Source organism: Schistocerca americana, chromosome 5 (genome assembly GCF_021461395.2).
Source record: "Schistocerca americana isolate TAMUIC-IGC-003095 chromosome 5, iqSchAmer2.1, whole genome shotgun sequence".
Classification (NCBI taxonomy): domain Eukaryota; kingdom Metazoa; phylum Arthropoda; class Insecta; order Orthoptera; family Acrididae; genus Schistocerca; species Schistocerca americana.
Genome location: NC_060123.1, coordinates 198,312,145 through 198,334,931, shown reverse-complemented (window position 1 = coordinate 198,334,931; position 22,787 = coordinate 198,312,145). Strand labels below are relative to the sequence as shown.

Genomic DNA, 22,787 nt, shown 5'->3' with positions numbered 1-22,787 from the left:
TTAAAATGAGTAGGGAGAGTAAGTATTACACATATTTGGCATTCACTTGGAGAACACCTAGTCCAATTCGTGGAGCGTGACGAATTGAAATTAACTTGAAATAAGGGTAGATCTGTTTGACCAGGATAGTAAACCGCACATGGAATCGACAGTCGTCTTGAACACCGATATACTCTTTTAACACTATTTATGGTCAAAGTTTAGCAGAACTCGGTTGTAGACGCGTCAGTCCGGAACCGCGCGACTGCTACGGTCACAGGTTCGAATCCTGCCTCGGGCGTGGACGTGTGTGATGTCCTTAGGTTAGTTAGGTTTGAGTAGTTCTAAGTTCTAGGGGACTGATGACCTCAGACGTTAAGTCCCATAGTGCTCAGAGCCATTTGAACCATTTTTTTTAGTAGAACTCATGACTGGATCGTAATATCGCATCAAGCAGAGTGTTATGTACGAAGCATAACCACACAATGCTGTACATGAGGCAACTACGTTCTCATTAGAAGCGGGCATCCAGCTATGAAAATAGCTACCAGTACTACGACGAAAGGCACCTAAGAAACAGCATAACCTGATGACGCCAGAGAGAAAAAGACATAGAATAAAGTCAGGATATCGGAGGTTTTGTTGTCTCATGCTTCAATCTTTTAATCTAATAATGCGTTTATTGTAACAGCTCAAATAAGGAGCATGATGATCTCGAACTACCTCATCAAACACTCATTTTAATTACAATGTAAGAGCTGTATGCCCATGATACCCCTCCTAATTCATAACCGTATAATGTTGCTTAGGCAACGTTTTGGACAATTGACTGTACGTACGTCAGTTAATATTTCACTGTATACTGCGTTCATTACTTTCATTTCTACCAAGTGTAGATGGAAATACAGTTTCGTCAACTGAAACGTACACTGTGAGGGTACAGAGTTTTGCATAATTAGATCCGGGAATTTTTCCGTTTAAGTCAGAAGGAGTTTCCTGTACCCTTATCGTCTTGTATAAGTGAGTATTTGTGCTATTTTATTGATGCTATTATAGCGTACAGGTCCACTTTGTGCAAATGATATTGTGTATTATTATTACGTACATGTATTTATGTTGTGTTGTCATACTGTTTGAGCTACTCCTTGCGTGACGTGTGGCACTTGGAGTTCGCCAACAGATGAAATTAAGTCAAAACAAATCCATTAAGAAGCTTCCAATACCGCACAAATGCTGAAGAGGAACTCGGAGAATACAATGCTGAACATCAACAACGTCCATAAAAAGTGTTCTGAAAAATCTGCAGTTCTGTTGAGCCGTGTTGAGATACCCAAGCTAAGTGCATGTAGTATACATTCGCTCAATAAATCTACAGTGTTAATAAATCTTGTGGAAGTTCGCTGGAAGTAGTTGAACTAACTGACACGCTACGACGAATCACATTATAAAGTAATTTTCCACGATTACTCCGCCAAGAGGAACTCACTCAACATTCCCTTAACGGCACCTCAGAGGTCGTGGAAAGAGGATTATAGTGATCCGAGGCTATTTAAAATGTGCTGTGACAATTTTTGCAAATATGCAACGGAAGTTGTGATAATTTCGGAAGAAAAGACTGCCGAGAATGCAGTTTATGCCTTGTTTCACGACATCTACGTGTTTACAGTGGTGAAGCATACTGACGTTTGCACTTTTATTTCGGAAACCTTGTTCTGAAATAGATCCTTGGAGATCTCCAAATTATACGACTCCCTTTGTACATAAGAAGTCTCGCAAATAGCATTTTATTCAAACTAATGAATATAAATTATTTACACGATTCAATTGTACTAGCATTTTCGCTAGTCTCCTCTAGTTATTTACTGATGACCAGAGTACAAACTTCGACAATCCGCAAACGTATTCAAAACGAATACCACTCTGGGACGGTCGCTGTTACTGAGAGCAGCGTATCGTAACGCTGTTGGTACGCCGTTCACCGAAGCTTCATACCCCAGAATGCTACTAGGTTCTTTTTATATTTATCGCAAATCATTACGGCGGAAACTTCCCACCAAAATTTTTTTGTGAATCTCATGGCTGATTGATTTGGGGGAGGGGACCAAATAGCGAGGTCATCTGTCCGATCGGATTGGGGAAGAAAGTCGGCTGTGCCCTTTCAAATGAACCATCCCAGCATTTCCCTGAAGCGATTGAGGGAAATTACGGAAAATCTAAATCACGGCCGGACGGGCGGACGCGCGTTTAAATCCTCGTCCTCCCGAATGCGAGTTCAGTGTGATAACCACTGCGCCACCTCGATCGCTGTGATGTTCGTAAGTATTTTGTATCATCCCACTATTGCTTACACTTTCCAATATGTAGCAAACATTACAAACGACAGCAATAGCAGTCGATTGTGAAACGTAATGCTCATATCTTTCTCTACTCACTTTCAAATTTAAGGAAGTCTCATCTGTTTAATTTTATTAATAGTATGTGGATGGCTGCTACTTTCCACCATTTATTCAATACTTGAGCACTATTTACTGGCGATACATCATTTTTGCAAGCTAGCAGCTCAAAATGAGCGACAGAGATTACTGCCACGGAAAGACTGTATGAAATTCGTCACAAGGGCCACATTTACGAGACTTCTAGAGTAGTAAACAGATTTTTACCTCAAGTAAATGATTTTTCTCTCATTATTCTTCAGTGATGCTTGGTCAGAACGAACCAACTCTGTGCATTATGATTATTCTTTCCAAACCTGTTTCACACTACCGAGAGAAACACAAACCTTTGCGAAATCTCGAAGACACGTTACTTAGGAGTGGATAGTGGGAAAGCTGTGTAGCGGCCATTCCCATGAGACTTACCTGCAAAGAAGCAAAGCATAAAATTAATTATCTGAATCAGGTACAGCAGCGAGAAATCTTATTACATTTACAGTAAAGTACACTGTGTGAGGGATAACGAATACTGTGTGCTCGCTTTGGAGCCTCTATTTTTCATAGCTACTGGGCGGCGGCGGCTATCGGCGTCATCTCTGCAGCAGAGCTAAGCTGCAGCGTACAGCAGCGACCGTCACCAAATAAGTCGCTTCATGTTGTGCTATTACTCTGAATAATGGTGCTTCACCATACGCTGTTACAATAATGCGTTTGGTTACGGTAATTACTTGTGCCATTATACAACAGAGCAGAGGAGAGCCAGAGACAGTCCAATAACACACGCGACGTTGGATGTTATCAGACGAGGAATTATGTAAGTTTCAGACTCCGTCTGCAGCATCTTATTTCATGTCGAGCATCCTGTTTCAAATACCCAGTGTTATCAACTCTTACAAGTATGTGAACTATTGTTTAGCAGAATTCTGTTTCAAAACCACACTCGATACGTCTAGTGCTAAACGAGTTTATATCTCCATCTTTCCTCTAGTCTAGAAAACAGTGAACATCAACGAAATTATAGGACTTATGCTGGGTTAAATGAATAAATGAGTGCTGCGCGACACATTGTCTGTTACAAGACACTGTCTGTCGCCATTCCGGATGCTTGTTTGACAGTCTTCGTCAATTCTCCGTTAGTGTCAGGAAAGCTGAACAATTTTAAAATATTTAGTCCATAAGTGACTGTCTTTCGGGGATTGCAGCCGGTAAGATAAGGCACAAATAACTTCAATTTTCTTTTCCAGTCTCAAGAGTGAACATATATACATAATCTGAGGTGGTTTTCATAAAAATCGAGAAACTTTATTGTTTAAGACATAATCAATGACGAGTTCATCAGAGACTACGAGGCACAAGATCTGACAGGATGAAGTAAATCGGCCTTGCCAATTTCAAACAAAGGATTGCTGCTTCGAAAGTAAGTAAAATTGGAAAATCACGGAGAAACCGAATCTCGATAACCTAGCAGGAATCTGAACCCATCATCTCCAGAACGCTATTCCACTGCCTTAACAACTTTGTCAGCTGTTATAAGAGAGTAAGAACATTGTGCTTGAACCTACAATTAGAGATGTGACCTAGTACAACATTAAAAGAGTTATTATCAAGGTCAGACCAGGAATTTGTGGGAAGTTGAAACTTTGTGACAGATTTATTGTATGTGATCTCTGACACGGTTTTTACCTGCCGGGAAGTTAATTTGCAGCCTGCAGTGGACTACAACACTCATTGCAGACACCGTCACGGATTTATACAAACCACTAACAAAAATGTCGACTTTTTTGTCGCTTAAGCAATGCCCTTGTCGGACACGGGTAAACGCCACTCGTCTTCCTTCCATCAATTACTCGTGTTTTGACTTGCTCGTTCCTATCATTACAGTGGCTAGACCAACGTCAGTGTGAAGAAAGCAGAAATGAAAATAAATTAATGAGCTTCAAAAATTGCAAAGAGAAATACATATTCGAGCGATTTAAAAAGGGAAGTGTGCCGTCTGAAAAAGACAATAAGCGAGAGAAGTGGCTGAAGGATGGAATGAGGAATCGTATAGCTGGCTTGAGTGAACTGGAAGCAAGGTACCCTAGAGTAAATGTGATGAGGGAATCGAAAATTATTACTTATCATTTTGTATAAAAATGCATATTTGAACCATCAGCTGTTATTTTACACCCAAACATCTACGGGTATCGTTCTTCGACCATCTTCGCGGATGAATTGTGAAAATGGTTGAAGCCAGCATGTAGTATTAGTCATTACTTAAAATGTGTAGCGCATGCCATGAATGTAAATGGGACTTTAAAAGCAAACGTTTGAACACTGTTCTGTACTTAATTATTTTCATTTCTGTACAGATAGAGGTACTGCTCTGCATACATTTAGTACTCGTATGCTTGCTTTTAAAGTTCTGTGTCACATATTTACATTCATGGCATTCACTACTCATTTCAAATAATGACTGATACAATATGGTGGCTTAAACCATTTTATCCCTCCATCCGAGAAGACGGTACAAGACCGAAACCGGTAGACGTTCCGGTGTAAAATAAAAACAGCTTATGGTTTAATTATGCATTTTATACGTTACTTAACGGTTGTTGAAAATAACCTTCCAAAAATGCTTATCATTTTGCCGAGACCACTTTTAGAAGTAGGACTATACTTTCTTGAGTGATGTTTTTAGATCCTTTCCTCTGAAATCATACAAAAACATAAACCTAACCTATATATATATATATATATATATATATATATATATATATATATATATATATTGCAGCAAAGTTGTGCATTCCTCAAATACATCTGCAACATACAGCGTGACCTATGCAAGTGTAAAACCCTAATACCTGAAGAATGGTTGAAGTTAATTAAATAAATTTTCCATTAACTGATAGTAAAAGGGTGAGAAGTTTGCTGGATTGCTATAGTCTGTAATACTTTCATCTGCCGAGACGTAACAACTACTGCATAAAATGAAACGATGCAGTCTGTTTTAAGCGGTATCCTTTCGGTAGTAGGATCCAACAGTACAACGATGCAAAAGCTGTTACTATTTGCCGTGAACATTTTCACTGAAATATACGAAGTGTGCTAAATAAGAAGCCCAAGGCTGGTGACTCAGCACCGTTTCTGCATCGCAAACCTGTGTTTACGTGCAGCTGCAGGAGGAGCTGATTGTTGCGGCAGTCGGGATCTTGACACAAAGCACATGTTCCTTTTTTTTTTTTTTTTTTTTTTTTTTTTTTTTTTTTTTTTAGGAAAAGGCCGAATTATCCTCTCCAAGAACTGAAGAATGCCACTGAAAATACACTTTTCCGTTACAAAGATATCTAAAGACGCTATGATATTGCAAGATACTAGTCGTCATGGGTATTATTCTTTTTCTAGAACTTAATTTTGATGGCTTTGACAACTTATGTCATCTTGCCTAAAGGAAACTGGACAAACGTGTGTAGATTCACGCAAGTGGCTATTGAATTTTGCCAAGATGCACACTAAAAAACATTATCGGTTTCACGCCCGTCCGACTGCTCATTTATTATCTGGGAGTAAAATTAGACCGTACACCAACGTTTAGCTCCCATCTGGAAGACACCAAACAGAAATTAAAATCTCGAAATGCCATTATGTCTAAACTGGCCGGAACATCATGGGGGGGGGGGGGGGGGGGGGAGCTAATACACTAAGGACGTCAGCATTAGCCCTCGTGTACAGCGTGGCTGAATATTGTTCACCAGTCTGGGCGAAAAGTGCGCATGTAAATAAAGTAGACACCCAATTGAAAGAGACGATGAGAATTATCTCAGGCTCACTTAGGGCTACCCCATGTGACTGGCTCCCAGTCCTTGCCAACATAGAACCCCCTGATATAAGGCGCTCCATGGCGACCTCAAGAATATATAGGAAGATCGTACACAATCCAGAACTCCCTATACACCAAGACTTATCACCCATCAACAGGCTAAAATCTAGGTCCCCCTTTTGGAAGATTGGCAGGGAATTACAGGACTTCGACCCAAAGCTAGCCTGGGGGTAATCGTGGCGCAAAGGGACACACAAGAACCAAAAGCTTATCGATGACCCCAGCAAGAAGATAAATGGTTTTGATCTCCCTCGGAAGCTCTGGGTTGCCTTAAATCGCCTTAGAACAAGCGTGGGACTATGCAAACATCTAATGAATAAGTGGGGACTTGCGGAGAGTCCCGTGTGTGAATGTGGTGAAATCCAGACAATGGACCACCTACTGGTGTGTGAAGTGGTAGGATACAGTGGTGAACTGAAGGACATACATTACTTGCCTGACCTAGCCATAGATTGGCTCAAAACTATAAGTAGCATTGTGTAGTGTTTTAATTTCCTGGTGGATTGTAATGACACTGTAATATTTGCCTTGTATCTGCCGAACGAATAAATAAATAACCTGCCTTTGACTGGGTGCATTATCTGTTCCCACCTTTCTTTCGTCCAATATTGTCGAACGTGACGGCTTGGGTTGTCCAGGTGATAAGACTGCCGAGAGACATAACGTTGTACGGACGTACTGACCTCCAAATCTTTGAACACGGTGCGCTCACAGGTCAACTTCACTGTAACCCTTTCTCATGTTCGTCCTTTCATGAGTGAATTCGCCCCTGACTTCATTTTGACCCACGACAATGCACGACGAATCGATCTGCGCAGGTGGAGCAACTCTTGGAACGAAAACATATTCGGCGAATCGAGTGTCCCATCCTTTCCCCCGACTTAAATCTGGCAGAGCACATATGGAATGTGTTGGGAAGACGTACTGCAACATGTCCATGAGCACAGACGACCATCCAACAGTTGGCAACCGTGCTGGCGGAGGAATGAAACGCTCCACCACAAGAAAAATGGTACAAATGGCTCTGAGCACTACAGGACTTAACATCTAAGGTCATCAGTCCCCTAGAACGTAGAACAACTTAAACCTAACTAATCTAAGGACATCACACACATCCATGCCTGAGGGAAGATTCGACCCTACGACCGTAGCAGTCGCGTAGTTCCGGACTGAAGCGCCTACAACCGCTAGGCCACAGCGGCCGGCTTCACCACAAGAACTATCTACCAACCTTGCCACCCGCATGGGGGCACGTTGTGGTGTATTCACCGCTGTCGGTGATGATTACGCGTCATTTTAAGAACCATGTTCCTCCGTTTCTAATGTCCTGGGGACCATCATGAAACGTGGTGACTTCACTGTAATTACTGTCTTTGAATAAATGAGCCATTTCTGTTCGTCTCACTATATATTTCTTTTAATTATCATCTGTACTAAACTGTTGCAATTATTTCTATATGTTTCTTCGAGCCTCGTTACTTGGCAGTGACCCATCGAAGGAAAGCTACCTTCCTCCTTAAGTTCTGCACTGTATTTGGTCTAGTTTCGCTTTGGTTTGCACCAAATCAAACGTATTTATTATGTCAAGCGCATCACTACCAAACGCAGGAATACCTGGAAAATCTGCATGCATATGGCACTTCTGGACGCAAGTGGAAATCAGGCAGGTATGTTGTTGGTAAAAATCACCCCTAAGTATCATTTCAAACGAACTCTTTTTAAATCTGCAAAGAATTAACAGTCGTAAATATGTTTCATTCCAGACATCTGACGACATTTTTAGCTGTTGCAAACAGAAACTTTAAATACCTGTAATAATTGCAAATCAGCTGTGGACGCAACGGCCGTACTAATGAAGTATTCATTGACATTTAATAAAAGTGCTGGCTACAAAACTACTGTTATTTTTAAAATACTGCAGTTGCTGCAAGTAAACACAAAATAGTTACAGGGTATGTACGATACTGCAGCGTCTGTGTTATTCTGATTATGATGCAAAGCTCCTTTCGACATGCATGCATGTCCAAAGGAATTTTGCGTCGTTGTCAGAATAACACAGACACTGCAATGTAGTATTTATCTGTCGATACCGGACAAGCGACTTTCGTGTACAACGTCTGACCTGTGCGGGAATATACATAATGGATGTACGTGTTCAGGTCGTAGACGCTTGGTTCACGACATATGGGAGTTTGGGTGTGGCTGTGAGTCATGGACGGGCAACCAAGTGGTACGCCGGCACGGTAGCTCAGCATGTTCGGTCAGAGGGCTGCTCGCCCTCTGTAATAAAAAACTGAGTAAAGGAATCAACGATCAACTTGACCGGATGTCTTGTGACGTCCACCCAGACCATCGCAACGAACAATACCGAAAAAAAAGAGGTAAGGCGACCGCTCGCTATAAGCGGAAAATCCGGGTTCGAGTCTCGGTTAGGCACAAATTTAGATTGTCATCATTCCATTCTACAGCTTGTGGTTGTCCTTATTCGCAATTGCTTATACATTTAATGTAAATAGTCACGTAGTCGAGACTGGAAAAAGTGCCATTTCCCTCGTGTTCCATGAGACATTTTCGCCATCAGCAGACGCTACGTAACACAAGCCGAACAGGTGTACTGGTAAACGTGGTAGTAGTCGCGAACTCCCTCGGCAGTCCGACCCGGCTGCGCAGCGAGAGCTGCGCCGAGTTTGCGTGGGCGTCGGCGGCGTCTGTGGTGGTGCGTAGCAGCCACCCAGCAAGCCAGCCGGCGACTTCCAGGTAATTTGCTCTTCAGGGGAAAGCACTCCGGAGAGGCGCACAGATGGAGAGCAGGGCGGCAGCAGTCACAAGATAAGGCAAGCGCCGCGCCGAGATAACTAAGGAAACGCGGCCCGCGCTAAACAGCTGTAACAAGATAGCGGGACCGGGCTTAAATAGTGTGACGCCGGCGGGGCCGGAATATGGCGCGCTGCCTCTGCGGCAGTCTCTGCCGCGCCTTCAGCGCGTCCGGTGTCCTCTGGAATAAAGGCCGCGGGCGTGCGCGGTGCTCGTCCCGTTTCTGCGCATTCCACGGTCGTGTCTCTCTCCCAGTGACGAAAGGAGCAGCCCGAGGGCAAATAAGCCCTGCTGGCACGTAACCAGTGCGGATACAGAAAATATCGTTCTTGTGGGACACAACTGGCTCTTTATTCGCACTTAACTAGTGTGTGCTATCACCAAGGGATATCTGCATCTACATCTATATTACTAAGTCGCAGTTGACAATTAATAGCCTGGCAGAGGATTCATCGAACCCCTTTAAACTGCTCTTAGCGTTCCACTCTCTAACAGCACACTGTAAAAGCGAACACACAAACCTTTACGAGCTCTAATTTCTCTTACTTCATGGTGGTGATCATTTCTCCTTACGCAGGTAGGTGCCAGCAAAATATTTTCACACTTTTAGCATAAAGAAAGTCGGTCCTACCGCAGTGAAGACGCCTTAATTTTAATGACTGCCACCCCCATTGGTGCGTCATATCAGTGGCACTCTCTCCTGTATTTCACGAAAATACGAAACGAACTTCCCTTTCCTTAACTTTTTCGACGTTCTCCGTCAGTCTTATTTGATGTGGGCCCCACACTGCACAACTCTGTTCCAGAAGGGAGCGGACAACCGTAGTGTAAGCCGTCTCTTTAGTAAGTCTTTTACATTTTTCTAAGTGTTCTGCCAATAAATCGCATTCTTTGCTTTGCTTTCCCCGTAACATTATCCATGTGATCGTTCCAATTTAAGTTACTCGTTTTGTAATCCTAAAGTATTTAGTTGAGTTTACAGCCTAACTGAAATTAACCGCACTCTTTTTTTAGCGCTCCTGTGAACTACTCCACACTTTTCTTGATTTAGAGTCAATTGACACTTTTTGCACCTTACGGAAATCTTGTTCTAAGAGGATACTCAGCTTGTCTCCTAACCCGTTTATGTCGACCAGAAACAGCAGACGGCCTATAAAATATCAAGTTGAGTCCACATTTCGACTCTAGAGAAGTGCCCCGGGTTCACATGGGTAACATTAAATATCTATGGCTGGGCGAATTGTTTATAATATATATGAGCAAGGAGAGAACGCATGACGCTCTCGACAAAGTTACGTCGCGTTTCACTTTCTGAAGCAGTTTTGTAAGAGCGAGCTAAGGCCTGATTTTGTCGAGCTGTGTCAAGTCTCACCTCAGGATCATCGTTGTATTTTTGAAACTTTGTAGTCATAAGTCTTCTAAGCATTCTGGTGTACCCAGAAACACTCGACCGCATTTTTGTTCGTAAACAAAACGAGATCAAAATGTAAGGAACAGGCACCAAAATCACGACGTATACGCAACAAATTCGTGTTTCCTAACGAAGAACATGAATAAAACACACCGAATAAAAGAAAAGAAATTTCGTTAATTTTTTGAAACACAAAGCGAAGTCAGTAAATCCATGTATCCCTAACCAGTTACATCCATTGTTATTTTTATTTTATCCGTTGTGGATCTTGTGAGTTCCGCGGCAGTTAATGATAGTTGGTGAACGACACAATTGGCCACAAATACATTTTAAACGTTTTATTTTAGTGCCATAAGTGGTTTTTGGATACCATGGCCATATTCAGATGGCTAATATTTTTTCGTTACATAGATGTTTTGATCAACAGCATGTCGTCCACACTGCATAAAAATATTTAATTCTTATATATATATTATATTCCTTTTTTATTGTGTTTCCTGAACCGCCGGAAGGTAAACAACTGGTCTGTTGACAATTCCCGTTGGATTCGTCAGATGGAACGCCAGCGTCCATGGATGTAACGTGTGGTGTTGGATAGTGAACCATCAGCTCACAGGCCCGTTTCTCATAGACGGAACACTGGAAGCACGCAAGTATCGCAGCCTCCTAACGCACTATCCTCCACTGATGCTAGCAGATGGTCCTCTGCAGACTAGGAGGAACCTGTGGTTCAAACATGACGGCTGTCCAGCCCATAGTGCACGAAATACTACAGCGTGTCGTCACGAATTGTTTCCAAATAGTTGGACTGGACCAGCGCAAGCACTTGCCGCAACAAGCGTGGGTAAGCGGGGCAGGCCAATTTACCAGACCAGCAGTCGTCAATCCGACTAACGAATTCGAATCGCGTCCACCTCACATCCCTGTCTCGTAAGCTGGTACGCTGCACCTTATGCTATACGAGTAGTTCACCTTTTTGTATTATTAGTGCCATATATTAATCGTGTCCGCAGCTCGTGGTCTCGGCGGTAGCGTTATTGCTTCCCGAGCACGGGGTCCCGGGTTCGATTCCCGGCGGGGTCAGGGATTTTCCTGCCTCGAGATACCTGGGTGTTGTGTCGTTTTCATCATCATCATTCATTTCCATTACGGTCGGAGGAAGGCAATGGTAGACCACCTCCACTAGGACCTTGCCTAGTAAGGCGGCGCGGGTCTCCCGCGTCGCTCCCCTACTCATCATCATCATCATATTCATCGTATCTGACGTGTGACTTGTGTATGGTGCACAAGTGGCCTTTTGACACAGTTAGTTTCTTCGCTTGTGGCTGAAAACTATCCTCTTTAACTACTTGTAACACAGATACCTGCACACTTGGAAACGGACTACATTTTACAATAACTGGTATACTACATATATCTCTTATGGGTTTTCATGCTATTTCTATCCATGTTTCTATTTCTCCATCTTGTTTGGCCCTTTTATTATTTCAAATTGTAGACGCTCTACATAGGAGATTGTAAACTGCTACAAATATATTTTTGTAATTGAGATGGAGAGTTCTGAAACATTCATGTGGTTCACACGAAGTTCCGCTCTTACGTTCTGTTACAAGGAAGGTCATACGGGCACGGAGCGATTACCAGATAACGAGCAAAACCGAAATCCCGTGACTATGAAACAACGCAGGCGGACAGAATAATAACAGAGAATCGCAATATTTCGCACATGAGACTACGAACGGGACGTCTCCTTCGAATGGCCTGACAGCCGAGTGTTTTGTTGCGGGGGAGCTGCGCCGTGCTACAGGGCACGATTTGCGGTCTCCTAGCTGCCCGCTTCTAATGCTGGAGCAATCAATCATGGCGGCCGGAAGGAGCCGACCTCTCCTCTGGACGTACGGCCGTGCGGTCGCGATGGGAGCCAAGTTGCCGCGGCGCTCTGCTCGACATCCCCTTGCTGCCTCTTCCTTCGTTTTTCCTCGGGACCTCCTCGATGGCTACCACCCTCTACTTCTCCGTGCCCTCGTCCTCGCCAGTCTCTCCTCCCTCCCTCCCTTCACCTTCACCACCACCCCCAACCCGCCCCCTCGCGGTTGGCCGGAGCGGCGGTGGCCCGGCCTGGCCTCCCCTGTAATAGCGGCGGGGGCCGCGATGTCACGCTACTTTAACTCCTCTTGTCTGATTGCAGTCGCCGCGGCACTCACTTCTTGTCCCTCTACTCTGGCCGCCGCCGCTGCCTCCTTCCCACACTTTCTCTGCCGAATGCATTCCCTGGCTCACCGGCGCAAAACGTGGGCTACGGCCTGCCCGAGCAGACGCTTCTTCCGGCGGCCGCTCCAACTTGTCCCGCGTGCTCGCGGACGCCGCGGGAACAAAGGCGCCCACACATCAATCAGGCCGATAAAAAGTCTCTCCTCCGACTGTATCGTTCTTTCTTAGTTCTCTTTCAACCAAAACAGGAATACTCAAATGCCGTCCCAAAAGAATGAACGAGGCGAATTAATCAGAGGTCAACGACACTGCCATAAATATCTCTTGGAAACCCGAGGATACCAAGTCCGCAGCAGCTCGAAACTCAAAATATTACAAAGAGACAATCAAACGAGAAACCAGACTTGAGCCTTTGAGTACTCCACGCAACGTTTAAACAAGCCCTGATGCGCGCTGACGCAGAAGAGTCCTTACATGACCGGCAAAACACCAAATTACGAAGTGTGATGTTTCTTTCAGTCGTATTCATACTTATTCATTTACTTGATCTCTCTCTCTCTCTCTCTCTCTCTCTCTCACACACACACACACACACACACACACACACACACACACACACGTCAATTTCGACCAAAAGTTTGAGGAGTTCTCCTTTAATCACTGGGCCGCGCGGGATTAGCCGAGCGGTCTGGGGCGCTGCAGTCATGGACTGTGCTGCTGGTCCCGGCGGAGGTTCGAGTCCTCCCTCGGGCATGGGTGTGTGTGTGTGTGTGTGTGTGTGTTTGTCCTTGGGATAATTTAGGCTAAGTAGTGCGTAAGCTTAGGAACTGATGCCCTTAGCAGTTAAGTCCCATAACATTTCACACACATTTGAATTTTTTAATCACTGGACGAACGTCCGAACTAGATATTCCCTCCCAAATATTCCCGACTGGAATTGCCATTGCTGCAGCTCGCATGGTATTTGTGATGCAAAATAGTTGTGTTTAGTTACTTTTCACTAGATGCATCATATAATTGCAAGCAGTTTATTGAATTTTTATTAATAAAAATCTGATAAAATAAAACTAAATACCTAATTATTTTCGTGCAATGGGTAGCACACGACATACTGTTGATCAAAACGTATATATATATATATATATATATATATATATATATATATATATATATATATATATAAACCAGTAAATGCTTTTTTTTAAATTTTGTGTGCAACTGGTTGTCTGACTGTTACATTTTTTATAATTGCATACACGGTTGCTGAGCGCACAACAACAAAACGTTTAAACTAACATGTAGAATTGCTCCTAAGTTTGCTATTCCAATGCTTCTTCTCTCGTCGATACGAACAACGGTTGTTCGTCTTTATCGAATGATTAGATTATAAAAGTCTTACTTGCACGCTGCTTTATTAAAATTTATATCCGGTTGTAGCTTTGCAACCATCATCACATGTAAGAATTATAGCATCTCGACGTAGCCGCGTAGTCTTTACATCTATTTCAACGTATTGTCATACAATGGATCGCTTTTACTTAAATATCGTTATGGGACGATTGTAAGGAACAGTTGGAGAAAATTTCCACTTTGTGTCATTAATGGCCCCTCCCTTTTTAGGTGGAAAATAGGTAACGCAAAGAAAGAGAAAGAATCTGATAGTCTCTGATTACAAGATTACTGCTGAACAGCTTGTGCACGTCACATCGTATAAATATTTAGGTGTGATTCTAAAAATCGATATGAAATGGTACGACCATGTAAATTCGGTATAAGGGAACGCAAATTAAAGGCTTGAATTTATTGAAAGGGTTCTGAAAACAGGCAGTTCAATAGTAAGGAAAATTGCAATCAAGGTGCGAGTGCGACTAATTGTATTGTTGCAGCATTTCGACTCTCTATGACATATGCACAACAGTCTTCGAACAAATTCAGGGAGGCGGTGCTAGGAATATAACAAACCGCCATAGCCTGTACAAAAGAACAACAGAAGTGCTTAGGGAACTTTAATGGTAATCCTTGGAATGAAGGCAACGTATTCCTCGCGAAGCCATACTGAGCAAGTTTACAGGAACTGTTTTGGAGATAGACTGTACGACCATTATGCCACCAGCGTATATCGCGCAAAGAAATCGTGAGAATAAGACGAAGGCGTATAGGCACTTATTTTTTTCTCCCTCAATGAGCGAATGAAACAGGAACGAAAATCGATGTAATATTGGTACAAAATACCCACTGCCATACCCCTACAATGGCTTGAGAATTATATAAACTGTCATTAATAAGCACCTCCGGGACTTCAGTAGACGGCTGCGAGAACACAACAAGACACACAGAAAAGTGACGCTCGTAAGTGGTGAAAGCATCTCTGAACTTCTGGATCGTAATAGGCACCATGGCATAGTTGCAAAGCGGAAGAAGCGTGTCAGAATATGTAGACAAATCAACAGCTCCCTATTATTGTCGCATTCGGGAGGACGACGGTTCAATCCCGTCTCCGGCCATCCTGATTTAGGTTTTCCGTGATTTCCCTAAATCGCTTCAGGCAAATGCCGGGATGGTTCCTTTGAAAGGGCACGGCCGATTTCCTTCCCCATTCTTCCCTCACCCGAGCTTGCGCTCCGTCTCTAATGACCTCGTTGTCGACGGGACGTTAAACACTAATCTCCTCCTCCTCCTCCCCTATTATTGCACTGGAGTTCGTGTCTGCAGACAAACAAACCAACCAACAGCTTGCCAAAGCGGATTGCTCTCTCACCTACCTTCATGTCAATAATTTCCACGCACGTATTCACGACTGATGCCTCACAAACGGTGTTCATATTGACCATGCGAATGTGAGTTTCAGAACTTGGAGAGATGGTCTGTCAACCGATATTCGTATAATTCCATGTTGAAGTTTTCGGGCAGTTGCCTGCTGAAACCCTCGAGGTACCTACGAAGAACCCTGTATTTAGATCTGCAGTGATGTGGAAAACAAAAGGACGAAAGTAAATTTTGCGTTATGTGTAACTTCCAAGTAACATAGTTTGGGCCGTACGTAAAAAGAACCGTTACAGCATAGTACAGAAGGAAACTGAAAAATATACGTAGTGACACGAACAGAAATGACGGTTTTATTCAAAGACAATAATTACAATGAAGTCAGCAAGTTCCACGATAGTCCCCTGGACACATTGTTAGTGCTTCACATAGCGCTTCTTAACAAACCCAGGCGTATTTAAAAAGAATCAGAGTTTAGAACAATGTGATGGTTCAAGATAGTGAGGGAAAAAAATGATGCATCCTGCCGGTGAGGCTATGAAAATGCCATCACGGTAATCGAAACTTTTCGCTGGGAGGGACGGAACCTTAGCTCTCCGGCCGGCGTCTTGAGTTACTGACCGGCCCTCTGTTTTTGCCCCGGCGCCGAGCCGTTTATTTTTTCCCGCGTCCTCGTCCCTTTCAGCGCCCCCTTGGCGGTAACCAGGTCATTGTTGATATTTACACCGACAGGAAGAGAGCAGTGTCAAAACAGAATGCCCGTCGGCCCAGCGTCCTGCTGTGGCGGTAGTTCTGGAGGCAGGGGAGGGTAGTGCGTTGCCGAGACGGCGCGCAGACACATGTTAATATTGCACCGGCCGGCCGTAAATTGGACCCTCTGACCGTCCGTCCCTCTCCCTCTCGTGCAGCTCTGCGGGGAAATAGAATTTAGGGCTTCTTTGTTTCCAGCCCTATATATATTATTACTGAGGGCCTGCTCTGCTAGCACGGTCTGCGGGGATAACTCTTCACCCCGGGCTGGGAGATGTTTCTCAAGTAACGCGTGTATTATTCATGGTCGAGTGGCGCCCGCCGTGAATGATACGGCCCTACCCTTCGCAAAACAAACAATAACGGCAGGCCGGCCGCGGCCATACCTCGCAATAACAATACGTTCTCGTCGCTCAGAGGGGGCCCGCCATACGTTTACCTGTCGCTCGCTCCGGCGGTCTTCCACGTCTAATGTGCTCCGCTACGGCCTCGCCGAGGTAGTCTTCAATCCTTCTGCGGGCGGCAGGGCGGGATACGACGGGGGTAACGACAAATGCGTTGCTGCCGTAGGCTTCTGTACTAAGGCCGCACGCTATTCTGAAATTTGTCGCGGGTGTTTAAGTTTTCATTTCCTTAATGTGCCATCAGACTTCGATAGACAGTGTGACGGGGTCGGAATTCATTCACAATTCAGTTACCTGGCTTTATCTTCCGCTGTCAAATGAAAGGTGAAAATGTCAAACTTTCTAAGTGCCATTTTTTCACAAAACGCCGCTTCGATGCTTTTTGTGCTAACATTCATGGGAGGATATAGATAATCCATAGTCAGCACTACCTTCTTTCAGTGACGCGTTCGATGCGCAGGTTGCGACAAGAACGTAGTTAAGCTGTAATAATATAAAAAATGAGCAGATTTTTGGTATTTATAGTTTTATGTTATAAATAGTATGTAATGAGCGTTTTTATTTCCTTCTGTTACATGGGTTCGAGGATGCTGGACCAGCGGCAGCGCACTTGCTGCAACAAGGTATGGCGTCGTTAAAAGCTGGTCGCCACACGCCTGAAGCCGACGGCCGTGCCAAGCTGAAATACGTCGTCGTTGGCACAGCGACCTTTGAATACTCTTAAAAAAAAAGATACTGTACTGTAGAAAGAAAAAAAGAGGAAAAGCTTCGTATGGTCTTAACTCACGTATCACTTCTTACCGCGGTGTCCTCACAACAATAAGTCCCACTCATACGTGTGAGCAACCAGAGTTTCCATTATTACGTCGACGATACAGATGTATCATGAAGAACGAACGAAAACTGAGCACAAGATGTAATTAAAGGAAATTTTAAACCAGTGGTGAGATGTTGTTTGTTGCAAGTGTGTTTGTGCTAGGTGCTCGGCGGGTGAAGTCTTATCCGGACTATGTTACTGAACAGACGCCGAATCGCAGAGTGAGGCTGAGAGAAAAGGAAGTGGACTATCTTCGAAACTGGTGATTTTCAGTTAAGCGACTTCGGGTGCTGGAAGCAGTATTAACATCCACGATAAATTTTGAAAGACTATTACATGATCAAAAATGGTTCAAATGACTGAGCGCTATGGGACTTAACATCTGAGGTCATCAGTCACCTAGAACTTAGAACTATTTAAATCTGACTAACCTAAGGATATTACACACACCCATGCCCAAGGCAGGACTCGAACCTGCGACCGTAGCGGTCGCGCGATTCCAGACTGAAGCGCCTAGAACCCGCTAGGCCACAACGGCCGGAATTACATGATCGTCCGCCCGATAGCTGAGGGGTCAGATCGGCGGTGTGTCACGCCAAGGGGCCCATGTTCAATTCCCGGCTGGGTCGGAGAATTTCTCCGCTCAGGGACTGAGTGTTGTGTTGTCCTCATTATCATTTCGTCATCACCAGTGGAAGGCAACGGGAAACCACCACTGGAATCACTTCCCTAGACACTCATGCGGTGGACCTGTATGACGAGGCTTCCCCCATGACAAGAACTGGTGTAAGGTAGAACACAAAGTTGTAGTATTACATAATCTTTAAGTGGTCTAGAGTTGTAAGAAGATAAAAGGCTGCCACAAATTTTGACACGAAACGTTTGCTCAGAGATTTGAGTTACGTAGTTGCACTCATGGCGATTAATTACACGTGCAAATATCGCTGGTCGGCTTTGCAACGGAAAACAGCGAAAAATACATCATTGCCTGAGATCATAAGCAGATTTATTTATCTCAGGTACACTATTAACGCCAGTTACTTCTATTAAACGGGAACTTGCTACGGTAACGCATTTTCTTTTCGAGAGAGGCGACGGTGACACCGATCCGGTCAGTACTGGTGGAACAGTTTGCAACATTCTCGTAAAATTAAGGTTCAAAAATGGCTCTGAGCACTATGCGACTTAACTTCTAAGGTCATCAGTCCCCTAGAACTTAGAACTACTTAAACCTAACGAACCTAAGGACATCACACACATCCCTGCCCGAGGCAGGACTCGAACCTGCGACCGTAGCGGCCGCGCGGTTCCAGACTGTAGCGCCTTTAACCGCTTGGCCACCACGGCCGGCTAAAATTAAGGCCTTAGCAGGATAATATTAGCTGATGTGAAGACTATTATGCTGCTAAGAGCACAGAAAGACCGAACCAGTCAACATATAGCATCGGAGTTGCTAATATCGAGGGAAACGAATTGTTATTAACGAATTGCACGGTCAGATCGAAATGACGGACACGATGACTCGAGCAGACTTTTACTCGGCTCGGACAGGTTAGTAACTACACAACTGTTTGTGAAAATTGCAACACCAACACAACAGTATGAATCACTTGTCAATCGGAGGATGTGTAGATCAGTGGATCCAGAGTAAGTGACTGCAGAGAGGTTGCATGCATGTAGGACCAGTAACGCCTTCTTTTGTAACACCGGACAGGTCAACATTAAGCTAGACTAAGTCGGTGCAGGGTCGTCAGTCGAGAGAAAACGTGCATGTAAGTGCTGTTACGTCTCGTCGACGTCAAAGCACCCATCGTCAGCATGTGAGTGAGTTAGAAGGGGGAGAACTATTGGTCTCCAGGAAACGGATCTTCCGTACCATGACGCTGCGGCTAGTACACGGCAAGCTCCTACGATAGTGATGCTCGAGTGGAACCAGTCGATTATTTATTTACCATATGGATAATCACATACAAAGATTGTAAAGACATTACATATCAACATTTATACACAGCTGTCCAGTATGAAGTAACACCAATGACAACAGCTATATGTATTTGATCACGCCAGTCGTCGCTGTCAGGAAACCTTCGAAAGGAACTTCGCAGGCACCTGCAGGACATATTTATATAACATGAGCAACTACCTGTCGTTCCGCACCATAGTCACTCGATTGTGATGAAGATTTCTTCCACTTGTGGAGAGTCTCTGCACATCTTCCTTGGTCCGTTCGGATGCGGTTGAGGATAATTCAAATTGCCCAAGGCTGTGAAATCCTGGGTATTTCTTCTGTGTGCAACGCAGTTTCAGGCATTGTAGAGGACAGTTTTGTTGCCTATGATATTAAATTCCATTTCCGTGAGAGTTCTGGCTGCGACGAGAGCGGGATGCCTCGACCTTATTCTTTTTCGCTCCGCAGGAAATATATCATTCAATATTGGAAGATCGGTGTTGTCAATTAATCTTCTAGTATTCATGCAGTAGCGCGGTCTTCTGTCTGGTATCAGGAGGTGGAATGTAGCTCAAGATACGTAGCCAGTATTTGGAAGTAGATCGTATTGACACAACATCAATGCCCATTCCTTCGTACCGAGCGCGGTGGCGCAGTGGTTAGCACACTGGACTCGCATTCGGGAGGACGACGGTTCAATCCCGTCTCCGGCCATCCTGATTTAGGTTTTCCGTGATTTCCCTAAATCGTTTCAGGCAAATGCCGGGATGGTTCCTTTGAAAGGGCACGGCCGATTTCCTTCCCCATCCTTCCCTAACCCGAGCTTGCGCTCCGTCTCTAATGACCTCGTTGTCGACGGGACGTTAAACACAACTAACAAACAAACATTCCTTCGTTAAGTTGCACGTCTATCTTTTTCAGGTGTGGGCTGTTAAGCCAGACAGGCGCGTGGTACCCTGCTCTTGAGTATACCAATTCCAGTGCTGATATTCGAAGAGTTTCTGCTGAATGCTTTTCTGCTTCTGAGTTCAGCAGATTTTCGTGTCAAGTGGATAGCAAAGTGCCATAAAGTACGACGGGTGGCTGGTTGGTCACAGCCCGGGTTGACCACCATGTTCTCCGCATGTACGTAACCGACACACTGCTACAGGCGTGGACATGTCTGCGTCGACGTTTCGACGCCATCGGCTCTTTGGTTTGCCGATGGCACATGCCGCTGAACAGAAACCACCAACACCTCCGACTACAATCGGCACGTAAAAGGCGTCACTGGTGTACTGAGTGGCAAAATATAGCGTCCCCGGACGATTCCCACTTCAAGTTTGCCTACAGTGTACGTGTTACACGCTACCGCGGTGAACACATTAGGGCAGACTGCATTAGCCGCGCGGAGTGGCCGAGCGGTCTAGGTTGCCACGTCACGAACTGTACGGCCCCTCCCTCCGGAGGTTCGAGTCCTCCCTCGGGCTTGGGTGTGTGTGTGTGTTTTTCTTAGCGTAAGTTAGTTTACGTAGTGTGTAAGACTAGGTACCGATGACTTCAGCAGTTTGGTCCCTTAGAAATTCACACACATTTGAAAATTTTTGTGACTGCATTACTGAAAGCATAATGGAAAAACGCAAAGTGTGATGGTTTGGAACGCCATTGGCTACAGCACAGATTTCATCTACTACGTACTGAGGGCCGTTTGAACAGGAGGTACCATATATAGGACGTTTTAGAGCCCGAGGCATTGCCACATCTGTAGGCAGCTCCACATGCCACATTGCAGCACGACAATGCCACATGTGGGGAGGAACCTGCAAATCTCCTTCGAAGAGGGATGGATACCAGTGCTTCCCTGGCCTGCACGTTCGCCTGACAGGTCACCCAACGAATGTATCAGGGATCCCTTCGTTCTGGTCCTTCTACATTCACTGTCTATGCTTTGTTATCGCATCTACAAACCGCCGAGCAGTGGTTTCCCAAACAGCATTCTCCGATTTCATTCCACGACATCTAGAGGCTGTGATCGCCGTACAGGGCGGCTTCACACCGGATTCTGTTCTCACGATCAAAGTGCGTGAATAGTTCTGCTCTTCTAAACATGTGTTCTTTGCCGTTTCCCTAACTCGTGGAATAAATTTCACCGTAATCACATATCTCCTCTTGATGTTGCAATTCTCACCAACAGTAGTGCATTTCCCTTACTGTATTGTGACTGTGTTTCAGTTTGTGGATCAGAGTATTTGTCAGGTCAAGGAGGACCGTGGGAAGACTAGTTACGAACTGAGAAATGAGTGGCAACCGGCGTCGACAGCGAGAACATTAAGACCAGCGGAAGGCGGCGGCGGCCTCCTACTGCTGGGGAGGTATACGCCGCCTCGCAGCCGTGTCGGGGAGACTCCTTGAAGGGCGCGGGAAGGCCCAGGGGAGAGAGCGACTGGCTGGTGGCTGTCTCTATTACGGAGCTGTGCCGGGACCAATTGTGGACGCGCCTGGGGGGATGCCCGAAGCGCTGCTTGATTTGCCCTAATGAGCTGTATAAGTTACTTCCTCTTGCGCGCCGCTTGCCGGCAGGTCCACTCTGCTACCCTGCGGCGATTACGTTACTTGATTACCAGACATACGGGTTATCTCATTTAAATTTGTGACTCGAGTGCGGCCGCCGTCCCCTCGCAGCTCCCCCCCCCCCCCCCCCCCCTTCTGTTCTGCAAGCCGTCGACACGTGGCTATGTCTAGCTAGCCACCGCCCTCTCATCTTGGACCAAACCGCCATGGTTAGTGATGGACCAACCGATGGGCCAGTCGGCTGTTGTGTCCTTCTTTCAGTCAGAGCCTTAAGTCGAATGAAATAACCAAAGGAAACTAGTTTCTGCGGCCTCTCAGCTATACAAATGTTTCTCACTCACTCTCAGGGTTTGAGCGATTTCAGTTATTCAAAAACAGTCTTAATCGCATTTATTATTATTATTATATCGCCAACGGTTTCAACGCGACGTAGGTGTCATCTTCTGGGCATATGCACCATTGGTCGACTGCTGGTGGTGTCACTCCTGTCTACATAACGACAGGAAACTATGTAGACAGGAGTGACACCACCAGCAGTCGACCAATGGTTAAACGCCCAGAAGATGACATCTAAGTCGGGTTGAAACCGGTTGGCTGTACAATAATAATAAATGTGACTAAGACTGTTTTTGAATAATTGATTAATCATACTAATCGCTGCTTCAGCTCCACAACCATGTTGTCCAAAATTTGAGCGATTTCACTTACATACATTTTGAGCCTTATATTCATACATGAACCATGAGTAGGGTTGACAAGTGTATTCAGAAAAACATAATATATCCTATTTCAAGTTCAGGTCAATAAGAAGTAAATAACTAAAAATGAAGTATTTTAACCTTTATT

The 22,787-nt window shown here is 44.8% G+C and overlaps 1 long non-coding RNA gene across 1 annotated transcript in view; it reads right to left on the bottom strand.

The window, feature by feature from the left end:
• Positions 1-22,787, bottom strand: part of LOC124615699 — a 1,055,233-nt gene that overhangs the window by 682,944 nt on the left and 349,502 nt on the right. The gene's annotated exons all lie outside the window — the stretch shown is intronic.